Here is a 19155-nt window from a genome sequence, read left to right as displayed (position 1 = left end):
TTTCTACAAAAGAACTCTTTATGCTACAATTCAATGATATTGAATCTGATCATACACACTTCATCATACAAACTGCTCAATACAACTAGTTCCTATTCACAATTACAAGCAAAATTGAAACTTATAATGACTAACTGCTTCTCAAATCAACAATCCTAGAATTTTCTAAGTTAGATTTCTTAAATAAGAGCACCTTACTCTTCAATGAAATTTTCCCCCTCATTAATGTGATTATATTTCCACAATTCATGATAGTCATGATACTAAGTTTCTAGATTAGATTGTGTAAAGATTTTTTCATCAACGTTTCGAATCACACTACGTGATCCATCATCAGGATGAGAGAGCAAGAGGTGTAAAACAATGTAACCATTGAATAGATAATGCAACTCATGGGAAGGCACAAAACTTACATTTTTAAAGACTTCTACCCACACCTCAAGTGATGCAGGAGCATCTTGCATGGGAAAAAAATTATTTTAAAAAAAAAATTAAAAAAATAAATCTGGAGGAGAGAGAAAGTGACAAAAATTAGAGGAAATAAATAAATAAAAAGGAGAAAAAGGAAAAGAGAAATTTCTATTTTTGAGGTGCATAGGTGGCATAATAGAAAATAAAATAAAAATGGTTGTCATTCCATTTATCGAGGTGTGTGGGTAGAATTCTAGAAAGTTATGGATATTGAAGAAAGTTGTGGATATTGTAGAAGGTTATGGAAGTTATAGAAGGTTGTGGATATTGTGTAGGTGGAATTCTACAAGGTTGTGGATAAGTCATGCATGGGGTGGTAAGTGTCTATTTAAGCAAAGCATTTGAGCATTTCTAATCAAGCTCGAGAAGAAGTTGAAAGCTCGAGAAGGAGAAGCTTGAGAAGTAGAAGTTGTGGAAGGTAAAGCTTTGGAAGGAAAAGCTTCAAGTTGTGAAAGTTGGAAGGTGTGAAGGCTTTAAGGTGTGAAAGAGAAGGAGGAAGTGAAGAGTGAGTTTTCCTAAGTCTGTGGACAAAGCACCGACTGTGAGGCAGTTTACAGCAAGATTGTGATGGAGTTGTGAGTGTGTAGACAGAGCACCGAATGTGAGGCAGTTTACACTTGGATCTTGGATAAAGTTGGAGAAGAGCTAGTGATTGTGATTTAGAAACAAGGAGGTTGCTTGGTGGCTTGTGAGCACAAGTTGAGATCTCAGAGGTTTCTACTAGAGTGTGGATCTGGACTAGCTTAGGTTTGGATTAGATCTTGAGAGATCTTGCAAAAAGGTTATTGTAATTGCTAAGGATTTTCAAGTTTAATAAAATTTCTTGGGAAGCATTTTATCTCTCTTTGTCTTCATATTGTTGCATTCTTGGTTGTGAAAAGTGGTGTGGCCCTTCGTCAGTGGTATCAGAGCAATACTTCATCAATGGTATCAGAGCAGGAGTTACTGAGTGTACAAGTAGATCGCCAAAGTGTGAGGTAGTTTGTACCATGACCTTGGTTGGGTGAAGTTTATCAGAGTAGGAGTTCCTGAGAGTACAAGCAGATCACTGAAGTGTGAGGTAGTTTGTACCAGGACCTTGGTTGGGTGAATTTTATGTAACACCCCGCCAAGGGATCCAAAAGAATTAACCTAAAGTTTTACTAAGTTTGCTAAACATTTTTTTTTTTTAACAAGAAGTATAACGTACACATCAAACACATAGTAGCGGAAGAAATAACATGTAATCATTGACAACATACATTGTAAGTTACATTTCTTAAAGATCCCAAGACGTTGAGTCACGTTTAAATTTAATTAATTCTAAGTCTAACAACTATCACATACATATGAAAGAATAATCAGAAAGTCCCATGTCCATAATATACATTTGTTCCGAATGCCTCTCGGCAAATTAATTCGGAATGCTCAATCATCCACTATACAAGTCACAGGGTATGAAAGGCTTAAAAGAATATACATATGTAATAATAGAAATACATCAACCTCCATGAATCCATGATACAAAGTACAGTAAAGATATATACAAAACTATTCACCATACTTGATATGTCCATACATCCATAATGATAAAACATCTAACATAAAATCTAACCATCCATCATAATAATCCAAGGACATAGTGAAGGTAAAAGCCAAACACGAAATCTCCAGCCACAGTGACCACGGAATGGATCTCAATGGTAAGAGTAAAAGCACTACCACCCGACCGCGTGGAACCTAAATGGTCCACTCCCACCGCGTTGAGGAGATAGTCTCAAGTCCCAAACAAGGTATCAAAACACAAAACACAAGTACTCTCTAAGTCTGGGAAATCCTAAAAGTATACTAACTCAAGGGTTCCAACATAGATAGACATCTAGACCCAGAGGTACCACAAGACACGTAGGAAACCTAATATGCAAGCGGGAAAGTGTCATCGCAAAAGTCACGTAGAAGTTACCCGAGCAATCCCTTAGGAATCTCGGGTCCCTACTGATCCCTGCGGCCATTAGTATCCTCTCGTACTGACGAGGCATACTATGGAATGCAAGGTCGTAACCAAGCGTTCTCTCTACCCCATCCTAGTCTGTACTAGCACTCAAGGCATGGGAGAGAACATACAATTATCTTATTAGGTTCATTTTCCCTTATTTAGTGTAAATATTTTCACTTATTAAAACAACTTACAATGGGTTACTCCAGGCAGCCTCTTAGGGCCCCGATCCCCATTGCAAGCCACTTCCCGACTCTACACATAGATAACCTACCCTAGGCTCATGAAATCACAAATCGAGAATCATAATAAAATCACCTCAGTCCTATACAAGCAACTGAAAAACATCATAAAAGATAAGCCACAAAATTACATCAGTTCTTCATGAGCAACAGATAAGCATCCAATAATAATCATATGATCACGACAGTTCTCTATCAGCAACTGAAGGCATCAATGATAAATCACGAAATCCAATGGTTCTCCAATGAGCAACCAGAAAGTATCCCAATAGTAAATTACAATACTGATCGAAGACTCCAAAATGGTCAAGTCAAAACATGACATCATCAAGAACATAACAAACACTTCAGTCCTCTCAAGCGACCGAAAAGCAATCCAAGTATAACTGATCGAGACTCAAAAATGGTTATCAATATAACTGATCGAGACTCGAAAATGGTTAAGTCAGGTATCTCAAATACATACACCTCAGCTTCACACAAGGAAATTGGAAAGCAATAACAAACAGTAAATACATCCATCATAGAGCATACTATCACATTACCATGGTTGGGTTTAAAAAGATCAAGGACAAATCATCATAACACCACAATCACATAACCCCCGAGCCTCTGGTAACAACCTAAACTGGTCAACACTAGAACAAACCCCAAAACATAGACAATAAAATAGTCACATAGAAAACAAAATCATCACATAGTTAGGTATGAACGATAATACATAATTGAGTTAATGTAAGGTTTGAAGTTCCAGTTTTAGGTATGTCTCAAGTAATAAGTTTCCACAATGAGCCCTTACAATTAACCCATTGCTATATTTAAATGATTGCACAATTACCCTATAAACAATCTAAGGATACCCTTTTATTTATTAAGTTATAAAAATGATCCTTAATGATTTTAAATAAAACAACTGCGAATTTATTAAAATCATTATTTATAAATTTTTAACATCATTAATTAAACCCTCATTAATAACTTCCATTAAATTAGTAATCTAATTTTACAATTCTATCAAATAATATCTATTATTAATTAACTTTAATTAAACTAATTATAATTAAATTAATAAATAGTTATTGATCTAAACACTTATATCAGTATCTTCATCAATTATCAATTTGTTAATATTTAACCAAACTATTAATAAATTATTAATTACAAAAACTATATTACAATGCATTAATATTTAGATTGACAAATAATAATAAAATCTATCAATAAATATTATTAAATACTAATAAATTTACATTATAAAACTTATTAATAAAGTATTATTAATTAATAATAAATTTAATGTTAAAATTTATTAATGAAATTATTAAATAATAATAAAATCTATTTATAAAACATATTAACAAAATGTTATCAAATAATAACAAACTTCATAATATATATAACTTTATTAATAACATTAATAACAATAGTAATAACTTTATTAAAATTTTAATTTTAATTAAAATTAATAAATTATAACAACTTTGCCCGCATAAAACAAGTACTGGCGCTGTTTTTTCAACTGCCGAACCAATATTATGCAAGCGCTGTATAAGAACAGACGCCACCAGTTAAGGCAGCCGTGCGATTTAAAAATCGCAGCGGCCCCACACTTGTACGTATGGCTATAAGGGTGGGGGTAGGGTAAAAATCCCATATTATTATTATTTTTTTAATATATAAACATTTGTATATATAATCTTTTGAAATTTAATATCTTCATTTATTTATTATCTTAAAAAAAAACTTTATTTGTAAATGGTTTTATTAAATCAATATTCAATTCAATCAAGGTTTATATATATATATATATATATATATATATATATATATATGTTTTAAATTTTTATTTATTTATTTATTTTTAAATTTGATTTTCTCATTACTCTAATACAAGGAATATTATTAACCATCTAAATTTTAATTTAGGATTCTATTTTTAAATTCGAACCCTTCCCAAATTAAATCTTAATTTCTTTAATCTTGTATACAGAAGTTAATTGACAAGCATCTAATAATTCACAATATTGAAATGTTTAAGCTTTCATCATAGAGAATTCGTATTTACAATCCACAGACACGAAGAAGACAGAACATATTAAATTTCTTAAGTCAATTAGGGGTCAAGATACCAGACCCTACCTGAACCTGATGCTAATACGCAACCCCAAAAACTATAAGAGAACTTGTTCCTCTTCAATAACTTTCTTCTGAAAATCTTTCCTAGAATTCTCCTTTTGAAATTTGCTTCCAAAGTTCTTCCCCAAAATTCCTGTCTCTAAAATTCACGGTCCAAAATTTTCTCTTCAAAATTCACCTCCCTTCAAAAATGAACCCCCAAATTGTGATAAGCAATTTCTCCTCAAATCGGGGCACTAATTATGCGTTTACCCGAGAAGACTCTTTGCACAACTCAGTTAACTCCAAAATAACCTTTATTATCTTTTCTTTTATTTTGCATTCATCTTTCATGCACATTAAGTTGAATTATTAAATAACTTTATTTAATATTCCACTTGACTTCTATTTTTAATCTTTATTACTTTTAATCTCATGCGCACTTTATGAAATTAAAGTAACATTATTATTTTCACTTTTTTTTTATCTTTTAATAAATTTCTTTTATTTAATCTTATGCATAAGTCATGCGAACTAGAATCTTTTATTAAATAATTATATTTTCACTTTTTAAATTATTTTAGAAACTAAATTGATAAAAATATTTATTAACTCAAATAATAATAATATTTAGCATTTATTTAAAAAAATGAACTCTAAATATATTATTATTAAATTAACTAAATATTATCATGTTCTAAATTTAGACTTAAAGCTTTTATCTCCAAATTTAATTCCTTTCATTTAATTAATTTCCTAATTTAAATAAAAACAATAATTAAATATTAAAATGTCATAATAATCTTCTATTAAATTAAATCATTAATTAATCGTTTTAATTAATTTCTTTTATATTTAAACTCATGCTTAGATCATGCGATCTAGAAACCTTTAATAATTTAATATCTTTTCCACTTTTAATTTATTTAAGAAACTTTAATTGATAAAATATTTATTAATTCAATTAATAATAATATTTAGCATTTATTTAAAAATGAACTCTAAATATATATTATTATTAAATTAAATAAATATTATCACATTCTAAAATTATACTTAAAACTTTTATTTCCAAATTTAATACTTTTTATTCAATTAATTTCTTAATTAATTAAATATAATTAAATATTAAAATATCATAATAATTTTCTATTAAATTAAATCATTAATTAATCCTTTTAATTAAACTTAATTAATAGAAAATACATCAAGGACTCATAAAGCAACATATGAAAACCCATCATAGAAGAATACATACTAAATCAAACAAAAAGGGTTATAATCACGAAATAACATCATTTGATGCATTCGGAGGGTACTTAACTCAGATACTTGTCCTAATTATCAATTAGGACAATTGGCTAAAGGGTTTAGGATTTGGACTTAAGAGTTTATCTCCCCTCTCTTACCATTGAGATAATGCGATAGGGTACGCTCATCCTGGCAATTCAGGGAAGTCGATACCCGGTACCTGCAACCTGCATAAAATTCACGCATGTACAGACACAATATTCTAAGCTAAACAGACAATGGCAGGAAGTGGTGCATCGTGTAGATCCCGACTAGCAGGTGACTACGACTCCCTTCCTTAACCACATCAGAAACACCATACATAAAGAAAACAAACACGCACACCATACACATGCAGTATGGGGTAAGTATCCATAAGAAAGCACGTGTGATAATAAACCATATAACTAATCATCATTGATAATTGAAAACATTGAATAATCATCATACATGCATGAAATATAGAGTACCAAGTCATCTCATCATATAATAAATTGAGTGTAAAACAACATCTAATAATCTGAAAGTAATGCTACTAAACATCAAGTATAAAACTGGCCTAAAAGAGTTTGGCAATGAAGACTAAAATGCGACTTAGGGGCAGGCACTACATTTTATTAGAGCGGGAGTTCTTGAGTGTGTAGACAGATCGTCGAAGTTGAGGTAGTTTGCACTGCAACCTTGGGAGGACATGCAGTTTGATCGATGGATGTGAAGATGGGTGACTAAACTTGTTGAGGCATGATCGTAACGAGTTTGTGGATTATAGATCCATTGTCCTAGACTTGTGATGTGCTTCCTGATTATTCGTGCAAGGTGGCAGGTTGCGATCTGACTTGCAAACAATTTGAGGTTGTCACAAGGAGCGTGGGAAGGATTTGTTGTAGAGGGTTTATGAAGATCTTGGGAGATGGCTCCAAGAGGATTGGACCCTAAGATGATTGTGAAAATCCATGATATAGTGGAGAGGAATTTTTCTAAGATGTTTTCTCGGTTGGATGCTAGATTGGCTTATCAAGCTAAGAAGGTCAAGGTGGAAGAGGTTCATTTTGCTTATTAGTTTGTGGAGTCTAATGCAGAACCTATAGAGCAACTAGAGGTTGTTGCTGAAGATATTCCTAACTTTATTGATGTTGGAATGGAGATTGGTTCTCATGATCAGTTGGTTGAGTCTAACATGGAGATTGTGGAGAACTTAATCATGGATGATCTAGTTGTTGTTGGTGGTGACTTGTATGTTGCAGAGCATCTTGTTGTGAGCAATAAGACTGCTGATGTTGTGAGTGTGGAATGTGTTGATGGAGATCTACATGCAGAGCTTGTTATTGCTGGTATGGATTCACTAGTTGTTGATGTGAATGGGAGTTTGCTAATGAAGTATTATGTTCAGCTTGTTCCTAGGAGTGAGCATGATAATTAGATGGTTGAGATTCTGGCATTTGACAGAGTGATGCATATGTGGAAGATTTGCACGTTGGTTTTCTTGTCCCCGTTGAGGTGGAAACCTTTGGTGAAGATGAAGATTGTTGTAGATCTTTCTTTTTGGCGTCAAAGTGTGGGACAAACTTTTCTATCTACCGGGGGAGTCTGATGCAGGAGCATCTTGCATGGGGAAAAAATTATTTTTAAAAAAAATGGAGGAGAGAGAAAGTGACGAAAATGAGAGGAAATAAATAAATAAAAAGAAGAAAAAGGAAAAGATAAATTTCTATTTTCGAGGTGCATAGGTGGCATAACAGAAAATAAAATAAAATTGGTTGTCATTCCATTTATCGAGGTGTGTGGGTATAATTCTAGAAAGTTATGGATATTGTAGAAAGTTGTGGATGTTGTAGAAGGTTATGGAAGTTATAGAAGGTTGTGGATATTGTGTAGGTAGAATTCTACAAGGTTGTGGATAAGTCATGCATGGGGTGGTAAGTGCCTAGTTAAGCAAGGCATATGAGCATTTCTAATCAAGCTTGAGAAGTAGAAGCTATGGAAGGTAAAACTTTGGAAGGAAAAGCTTCAAGGTGTGAAAGTTGGAAGGTGTGAAGGCTTTAAGGTGTGAAAGAGAAGGACGAAGTGAAGAGTGAGTTTTCCTGAGTCTGTGGATAGAGTGCCGATTGTGAGGTAGTTTACAGCAGGATTGTGATGGAGTTGTGAGTGTGTAGACAGAGCGCTGAATGTGAGGTAGTTTACACTTGGATCTTGGATAAAGTTGGAGAAGAGCTAGTGATTGCGATTTAGAAACAAGGAGGTTGCTTGGTGGCTTGCGAGCACAAGTTGAGATCTCGGAGGTTTCTACTAGAGTGTGAATCTGGACTAGCTTAGGTTTGGATTGGATCTTGAGAGATCTTGCAAAAAGGTTATTGTAATAGCTAAGGATTTTCAAGTTTAATAAAATTTCTTGGGAAGAATTTTATCTCTCTTTGTCTTCATATTTTTGCATTCTTGGTTGTGAAGCATGGTGTGGCCCTTCGTCAGTGGTATCAGAGCAGTACTTCATCATCAAGATGACTCTTTCTTATAAGTATATTGTATGTGAAATAAAACTTATTCTATTTCTTTTTAATACCCATTCTCTATGCTTACTACCTTCTCTTTTCTATATTGACTATTATCCCCATATTGTCTACTTGTCAATAGGGTTTCAAGGCCCCTTCAAAACTTTCATTTTCCCCTTCTCATTAATTGAATACATAGTTGTTATTTGTCAATTATATCTATTCTATTATGGTTTTTAATGGTGTAATGCCCCACCGGAATATCCTTGGAACAAGCATAAATAAAAGCCAAGATTTTATTTTTTTAAAGCATGGAATTAAAACAACATCAACATGCAACCGATCATAAGATCAAAATGGAATACTTAAGAACTAATCTAGGCTTCCAAAGAATCTCCAAATGACACTACAACCCAAATGACAAAACCATCGAGGTCACAAATCACAATCAAATCTAAAAGCCTTTGAATCTAGAAAGTCAAACACTAGAGTTCGAGAACTCTATAAAGCATAGCCAAGCCAACTCTCAAAAAGGTTTTGTCAATTGAAAAAGTGCTCGTTGCCCGAGCAGGTTTTCTCATAGACCCATGCAATATTTCTCACTATAGCTAAGCGATATTTCTCATAATAGTCAAGCGATATTTTCATACAGCCATGCGATACTTCTCCAATATCGTACGACCTTTCTTACATGATCATGCAATACTTTCAGGGGTCATATCATAGAGTTATCTATAGTCATACGATACTTTTCCAGTATTGTATAATAGAACTCCTTAAGGCGTGCAAAACTTTATCAATATCGCCCAATGCTGAAGCACTATTGCCCAGGGATGCAAGGATACATTCTAATGAACAATCAGAGGGAGAGAAAAGAGTTAGAACCTCCACATCGAGGAGTACCAGGTCCAAAAACTTGACCCAAGGACACTTGAAAATAAGAAACACCTAATAGAAACACAACTAACCATCTAATCCATAGAAACATATGAAAAACATGTGAAAAGCAACATTGCAATGTACATAAACAACTAAAACTAGTGCATGATTCCTCCCAACTGTAATAGCATCAAGAGACTTCAAAGATCCTAGCCATCCCTCATGCATTACATCCCAAACTACCAACTAGATAGTTGGAGTTGTCTTATGAGGGCATTACTACTACAACATAATAACATCATAAGAACAAGAAGATCTAACAGGTTAATCCAATAAATCAATAGATATTCCAAGTGAAACACATCATCTAACCATATGCTAACATCATAATAAAGGAATGCATCAAATAACTAACCTGTTCTAACATGATATCCAAGCATTTCAATTAAAGCATAAATCACAAGGAAGCATACTCCGAAAACCCGAATATACCAAGTAAAATCAAGCATCGGTTGCAACTGGAAATAGAACATCTTTATACACCAGTCCCAAACAATGGTATAGGTAGCTATGCCTCCCAACCATGTGGAACCCATAGGCCCACTTTCATTGTGTTGATGGAGATATTGATCCAACCACAAACACACATAAAGAAAATATCCATGGCTAACAACCAAGATCATGAGACAATGTTCGTGGATCAAGTCCTGGTCAAACACTCTATGGGTCAACTATGCAGGGGCTCACTAGAGGGTAAGTAGCTTGGCATCAAGTAGCCAAAGCTAGTATCGTGCGACATCAAATCTCTAGGGAGGTGCACATAGTGTGTCCTCAGACTTAACTGGGTGCTCAAGTATCAAGTGTCCTCAAACTAAATCGAGTGCTCACTTTACTTTTTAATTATCTTAGATTTATTACCTAGTAATTTATTTATTTATCACTTATTAAAAAAATTCTTCATGCCAACCTAGGAAATAGTCACCAAGTTTGTGAGAGAAGCCCCTCCATGGTGCTACCCTACATACCCATGCTCATCACATGATGAGTGCCCATAGGCAATGCATATTCCCAACCCAACCCAATGAACATAACTCCACCAAAAACAACCAAAAGATTGGGCCTTGCAAGCACCCGAAAAATGCATGCACACATGCTTCTGTGTGGGTGCACCAACAACACAAAGATCATAAAATAAGGGTTAGATGAGAACACAAGCAAAATAACACTCAACTGTATACAAGCTTGGGAGTACGGATACAACACTCATCCCAGTGCAACATAAAAGTGCAATAGTGCTTGGATTGACATCCTACGAATAATACAAGTCCACGACCAACATCATGCTAAGAAAACTTGAGAAAACTAGGCAACACACAAATTGAGTCAAAAACCTCAAAAAACCAACACTGATGAAAATCAATGAAAATAAAATCCATTCAACCCAAGGATGAATAAGCCACATAAATCCAATAAAAAATGGGTTTGAACATCATATGCAAAAATGATTAGCATAATAGTGTGAAACCCCAAACCCTCATCTTGAAAATTAGGGAAATGCTCATACCTAACCAACTGGGCAGAACTAGCAATCAAAAATAGAGGGCAATACTAGTTCTCAACCTTCTAACAAACAACTACAAGAACTAGAAGTTGAAACAAAGCTGAAACAACAAAAAAGGAGAGCCCTACCTAACAGTCAAAAGGGTCAAAATGAAAAAAGGACAATAAAATAAAAATCTTGCTAAAGTTGTCAAAAATCACATCAATCCAAGATCTCCTCGAGCTGGATCCAATGAGACTGAGCTTGCGACGATCCCATGCCCGTAGCACTTACAATGAAAAAAATGCAATCCTACAGAAGAGGATTGGGAAATTTTCTCTCAAATTCTATTTTCCAAAAGTGAGAAGTGAGGAATAAAATTCTTTTTTGGATCATTATTAACTTTATGAGCAATTAATGGATTAGGACAGATAACTAGGTCACCTAGTTAAACCCTAATTCAACCCAAACAAAAATAGGCTATTTTAAGTAATTGGAATTTATCTATGGAAAAACTGTTGGGAATTTAAATTATATAAAATAAAGATCAAAATTTCCTGAGACCAAAATCGTAGAATTCCTTAATAACTTTCACGATAAATGCAAACCTTTAAATGCACAAGCACACACACGAGTCTAATCACATAATTGCAAATGAGTCTAGATTTAATCAAATCACCAGAATCAAACACATCAACCATACAGGGATGACATTGGTTAAATATGAACAACTGAATCACTAACTCCATGTGCCACTACCAAGGATATAAATCTTGCACACTAAAACACATGATCAAGTGCAATTGCATATAATAACATAGTTGAAGCAATAAATGCATTAAATGACCTAATTTAACCATTTATTTAATTATACTAAAACAATCAATTTGCATCACTCACTTTTTCATAAAGCATCACAAAGCAAGGATGAAGTAAATAACCATAACATCAAATCCATTATATAAACATATTTAGAAGATATGTCCAAATACCAAATAACCAGATAACACCATAAAACATACATTCATCTCAAAAAGGGCATCCTCATGCATATATGATCAACTAAACAACATAGTAATCTAACATCCATGATATTGGAAATCAAAGTATAGCATATGACCATCAAGTCATCTCAAATGTAAAATTCACATGAGTAACAAATATCTCTCAGATCAAAATACATCAAGCTACAAATTGCAAACATGAGAGGCACTTACTCCTCCCCCACTAGGCATAGGCTTACTCTAGGAAGCCTACAAAAAGATATGGGTACTAATCTCTCAATCATGTAGCATTTTCCCAAGTAGCAGAAGTCTCATCACTCAGGTCCCACTGGAACCTTATCTGCTCTATGTCTCGACCTCTCAAAGTTAATGTATGATGCTAAAGGATACAAATAGGCTCCAAAGAAAGTTTCTTGTCCTCCATCTACAAAGCATCCCAATTAAGAACACATGTCACATCAAGAATATATTGCCTCAAAACAAAAATATGGAAAACATCATGGATGCACGATAGGCTAGGTGACAATGCTAGTCGACAAGCAACAGGATCGATCCTCTCAAGGATCTCGAATGGTCAGACAATATGTGGTGCCAACTTAGAGCCTTTTCCATAACAAATGGGGCTCTTCCTCGGACGCACTCTCAAAAATACCCTATCATAAACATAAAAATGATGGTCCAACCTATGGGCATCTGCATATTTCTTTTGTCTGTCTTAAGCAGTAACCAAATGCTCTTTAATATGAAATAATTGTTGTTCCATATCCTAAAGCGTCTCTAGACCTAGAAATACTTGGTCCTCCAAATAATTCCAACAAAAAGGGTTACGACATGGTCTATCGTACAAGGCCTGAAAAGGTGACATGCCAAGAGAATTATGATACCCATTGTTATATGAAAACTTAACAAGGTATAAATAATCCTTCTACTACACCTGCTTGTCCATCACATACATGCAAAACACATCTTCTAAAACCCAATTCACTCTCTTTGTTTGACCATCCGTCTCTAGGTGGTAAACATAACTAAAAATTGAGTTGCACGCCCAAAGCATGCTAGAGAGATGTCCATAGTGCTAAAGCAAACACTAGATCTCTAACTGAAATAATTCGACGAGGGATCCCATCCAATCAAACAATGTCCTCTAAGAAAAGGTGTGCTACAGAAGAAGCTATGTAGGATGTCCTCATGGGTGAAAAAAGTGCTACCTTTGACAACTTGTCCATTTTCATCATGATACAATCATGTTGTCATGATGACATGGGCAACTATGTGCTGAAATAAAGAGATACGATATCCCATTTTCACTCTAGAATGGCATGTGGCTGCAAAAGACTCGTCGAAAGCTAATGCTCTACCTTCATTCTTTGACACTCGAGACATTGAGCAACAAAATCAACAACATCACACTTCATCCTTGCCTAGAAGTACAATTGTCTAAGATTGGCATGCATCTTCTTGATGCTAGGATGCATGCAATATAGTGCACGATGTGCTTCTGATAAAATCAAGGTACGAAGAGCACCTGGCATTGGTATATAGATACATCCCAAGTGTCATAGTAGTCCATGGGCTCAAGCAAATAACCTGAAAACCTCCACTTAAGGGTATGTCTAGAATTAATCTTCGCCCTCACCTCTTGATACCATGTGTCACTAGGCAATGCCTCCAAGATATGGCCTTGCAAATCCACTTCTAATGAAAAAATTGATATCTCATGTCACCTCCTACTTAAGGCATCTGTGATGACATTTTCTTTCCCGTTAATGTACTGAACGTCAAATTCATACTCACACAGGAACTCCATCCAGTGACACTGTCATGCATTCAAGTTTGGTTGAGTAAAGATATATTTCAAGCTACAATGATTGATATGTATCTCAAACCCGTGTCCCAAAAAAAAATGCCTCCAATGTACAAGAGCATGCACCATGGCCACAAGTTCCAAATCATGAGTGGGGTAGTTAAGCTCATAGTCCTTGATTTTTCTAGACTCATATGCAATCACTCGACCATCCTACATCAACATTACACCCACACCTTCCACCGAAGCATCCATGCAAACCATAAAATTGCCTACAGGATGAGGCACTACAAGGATTGGTGCACTAGTCAAATACTCCTTAAGAGCATTAAATACTGCCTCACACTAATTTGACCAAACATACTTCTTCCTTTTCTGCTAAAGAGAAGTAATGGGATGAGCCACATGTGAAAAATCCTTCAAAAATTGATGGTAGTAACCCACCAATCCCATTAAACTATGAACCTTAGAAATATTAGTGGGTGCTAGCCAATACATGATAGCTTGAATTTTCTCCGGATCCAGTGCAATAACATCACTAGTGATGATATGCCCCAAATAATTCACCTTTGACTGGAAGAATCCACATTTACTCAAGTTGTCATATAACTGATGATCTTGCAAGCATTGCAACACTTGGCATTAATGGACTTCATGTTCATCAACAATCATAGAATAGATCAATATGTCATCCAAGAATACAACGACACACCAATCAAAGTATGTGCAAAATACTCCATTCATCAGACTCATGAACATTGATGGTGCATTGGTTAACCCAAAGGGTACAATTGTGAACTCATAATGCCCACAACGTGTAAGAAAAGTTGTTTGATGAATGTCAACCCTGTGAATATGAAACTAATGGTATCCTTACTTAAGATCGATCTTTGAGAACACTCGCATTCCCTTCATCTAATTAAACATTTCATCTATCCTCAGCAAAGGATATTGGTTCTTCACCGTCACCTTATTTAATTATCGATAATCAATACATAAATGCAATGATCCATCCTTCTTCTTCACAAAGATGACTAGTGCACCCCACGAGGATACACTACGATGAATATGGCCCTTGGCCAACCATTCCTCCAACTATAATTTGAGCTCACTCAATTCTTGAGTAGTCATGCAATAAAGAGCTCGTGAATTAGCTCCACTCTTGGGATGAGATCGATCCAAAAATCAATGTCATGCTATGGTGGCATACTTGGAATCTCACCAGGAAACACATCTGCATACTCATGAAGGAGTAGGTGGTCATCAAGTGTCACTGCATGGCTCTCAGCTTGCACACTTGAATTGTGTCATGCTCTAAACCCTTCTATCCAAACGATTCTATGAGTTTGAAATGTTCGAATGCCAACTTAGAGCTCCCTATCCACAGAGTGCAAGAAGGTATGTTTCAAGTTTGAAGGTTCTCAGCCGAGCCTTAGAGATAAGCTTCTTGCTAGTAAACCATGCAACGGGAAGTTCTTTGAGACAAGAGCACGAATGCAAGTGTCTACAATGAATCCCTCAAGGATACAAATGCAAATATGAAGACTACACTAGAATATGCAAAGTTCAACTATTCTAAGCATGAATGAGAGTGTTACAAAATGAACTATTAAGCTATGTGAGATTATTGCAAAAATAAAAGCTAAAATAACATGCAACTATGCTAAGAATGCCATATGATCTTATGCTAGTATGATGGAATGAGAGAATGTAGACAAGAAGTGAGAAGTTCTCCACAAAGTTCTGTCAGAAAACCTGCAACATAACAATATTCGAATGAGGATGGATCCTTTGAGGGGGAAAGCTCTCTCCCTTTTAAAGTCATACGGACGATAAAGATCAAGATGAAGATGGTGGATGATCAATAATGGAATTTGAAAAGAGGAGTGATCCATGTGCACACACAAGTCAACCAATAGAATATAAGTTGACTTGTCATATAAGACAAAAGTCACAAAGCCTTTTCTTTTAAAAAATAGAAAAAGGACTTTATGTGTGCACTTTAAGTGGGTTAGAAGAACAGGGTCTTTTATTTAATTAAAAGGGGACATGTTCTTTTGGTCAAATAATGAACTTAGGATAGCATAGTCAAACTATAGGTTATAATCAAATAAATTGATTATTAGCAATTTGGTCTAAGTAAATGATTAAATTAATTTAGTCAAAATGTTGAGAAGGGGGCTAATAGTCTAGATGGCCATTTTTAGGTGATTACAACCACTAGCCCATATCATTGAACAAGAGATAATGAAATAAAAGAATCTGAAGCACCTGATTCAAATAATACTAAAGATGAAATACCATGTTCATACATGTAGCCCCAACTATAGTACCCTGATGCTCAACGTGAAGGTTATCAACTACCACAAAGACTCAATGGCTTCTACCTTCATCTCCTATAGTAGGCTTCGATCTGGTTGCACCTCTACTAAGTCCTAAAGAAGTCTTAATAGGATATCTCACTGATTTATGACCGATTTGGCCATAAGAAAAACATTCTCTTGCAAAGTTGTAACTGGGTCCACGACTACCTTGGGCAACACTAGAATATGGTGCACTTCCCTTGATAGAGTTTTGTTGACTACTCTAAGATGAGTGATCTTGCTGAGACTTATGGCCACTACTCTGGTCATCTCCCTTCTTCCTTGAGGCACCTAAATTATGGTCCACCCTTAGACCAATTCCCTCTTTGCCAATTTCCATGACGATACCCACCATGTGAGGGTGCTAATTGGGTTTGACCCCTTCCTAAGGACTGAGGAACCTATGCATCTTACCTTGAAGTCTGTGCACTATGGTTTTTAGAACTTGATTTGCCACTGAACCCCTTAGCCATATTTCTCTATGCTATCCTTGCCTTTTCCATAGCAAGGATAAGTGTCCTAGGTTGGTGAATTTGAACCTTACCAATGATGGAGTTCTTAAGACCTCAGAAAAAATGTTGAGTAAGGAGTATCTCATCATGATTATAGCATTAGTACTATTTGAGCTCAAAGAATATGATCTCATACTAATCCACATATATGTTCCCTTGTTTAATCTCATGGAACTCATCAGCTTGATCCCCCTTGAACTGAGGGGATAAAAACCTTTCTCTAAATCTCTCCTCAAAGATCTCCTTGGTGAGATATGTTATATTGGTCTGGAACTTCTGTCCTTCAATGTTCCACCAAATAGATGTGTGGTCTCTCAGCTGCATGACAACACAACACACTCTCAAGTTGGTTGCATATGGATACATGAAAAGCAACATTCCATATCAAGTAACCAAGTCTTAGCCTTGAGGCCACATCCCTTACCATCATAGTATGGTAGTTTAGACTGCTAAAGAGATTTCATCATGTCTGTGCAAATGGAATCCTTACCATCGTGATCTCGACCTCTCTGATGGTGCCCTCTACCACCAGGTGGTGTATAAGAACATTCACACTCATGCTTCTCTTCCTCTCTATGATCTGACATGTGGGAATTTCCATGATGAGATCCCTCCTCCTGACCATGGTTATGTTGGTTTTCCTTTGCACAAGGTTTGACCTGAGCTATAATCTACTATAGCAAAGGAATCAATGCCCCAATGACACCTTGATTGTTGTTACCCTATTCTTTCCTACCATCCTGATGTTCCTCCTTGTGGTGTTCTTCTTCACAGTTATTCCATCAGTTACCACCCTGACCACCATGTCTACATGCAAGAGGCATCACTAAGGAAGCAACAAGATAAGGGTTAGAATCATATGTGATAATCATAAGGGTCATGAGCATAAGCTGAAATAAGATGACAATGTACACAAAGAGAACAATAACATAATGAGAGCATAACACAAAGATCCCAATATTGCAACATGGGCTCTGATACCAAATGTAATGCCCCACCTAAAGATCCATGGAACAAGGATAAATAAAAGCTAAGATTTTTTTTTAAAAGCATGGAATTAAAACAACATCAACATGCAACCGATCATAAGATCACAATGGAAGACTTAACAACTAATCCAGGCTTCTAATGAATCTCTAAACGACACTAAAACCCAAACGACAAAGCTACTGAGGTTACGAATCACAATCAAATTTGAAAGCCTCCAAATCTAGAAAGTCAAACACTAGAGTTTGAGAACTCCATAGAGGGTAGTCAAGTCAACTCCTAAAAACTTACAGTCAAGTGAAAAAGTGTATGTTGGCCGCTCAAGCAAGTTTTCTCATAGACCCACGTGATATTTCTCACTATAGCCAGGCAATATTTCTCACAATAGTCAAGCGATATTTCCATATAGTCATGTGATACTTGTCCAATTTGGCATGACCTTTCTCACATGGTCCTATGATACTTTCACAGGTCGTATAATAGAGTTGTCTATAGTCATGCAATACTCTTCTAATATTGTATGATAGAACACATCAAGGCATGTGATACTTTCTAGTATCATATGATAGAACTCCTTAAGGTGTGCAATACTTTATCAATATCGCCCAATACTAAAGCATTGTCACCCAAGGATGCAAGGATACATTCTGACGAACAATCAGAGGGAAGGAAAAGAGTTAGAACCTCCACATCGCAGAGTACGAATCCACAAACTTGAGGCAAGGATAATCAAAAACAAGAAACACCCAAAGGAAACACAACTAACCATCTAATCCATATCAGCATATGAAAAACATGCGAAAAGCAATATCGCAGTGTACATAAATAACTGAGACTCATGCATAGTTCCTCCCAACTATAATAGCATCACGAGACCTAAAAGGCCCTAGCCATCCCCTGTGCGTAACATCCCAAACTGCCAACTAGATAGTCAGAGCTATCTTATGAGGGTGTTATTACTACAACACAATAACATCATAGGAACAAGAAGATCTAACATGTTAATCTAATAAAGCAATAGATATTCCAACTAAGTGAAACACGTCATCTAACCACATGCTAACATCATAGTAAAGGAATGAGTCAAATAACCAACCTCATCTAACATGATATCCAAGTATTCCAATTAAAGCATAAATCACAAGGAAGCATACTCCAAAAACCCAAATATACTGAGTGAAATCAAGCATCAATCGCAACTGAAAATAGGCCATCTCTATACATTGGTCTATAGCAGTGGTATAGGTAGCTATTCCTCCCAACCGCATGTAATCTGTAGGCCCAGTCCCACTGTGTTGATGGAGATAGTGATCCAACCACAAACACACATAAAGAAAACTTCCATGGCTAACACTCATGCCAGACAGTAAAGAGAACTGAAACCAAGATCATGAGACAATGCAAGTGGATTAGGTCCTGGTCAGACACTCTATGGGTCAACTATGTAGGGGCTCAAAGTAAGTAGCTTGGCATCAAGTAGCCCAAGC

This window comes from Cupressus sempervirens, chromosome 4 (genome assembly GCF_028749045.1).
Source record: "Cupressus sempervirens isolate cs-2001-9-10 chromosome 4, ASM2874904v1, whole genome shotgun sequence".
Lineage (NCBI taxonomy): Eukaryota > Viridiplantae > Streptophyta > Pinopsida > Cupressales > Cupressaceae > Cupressus > Cupressus sempervirens.
Note: the sequence above shows the minus strand (reverse complement) of the source record.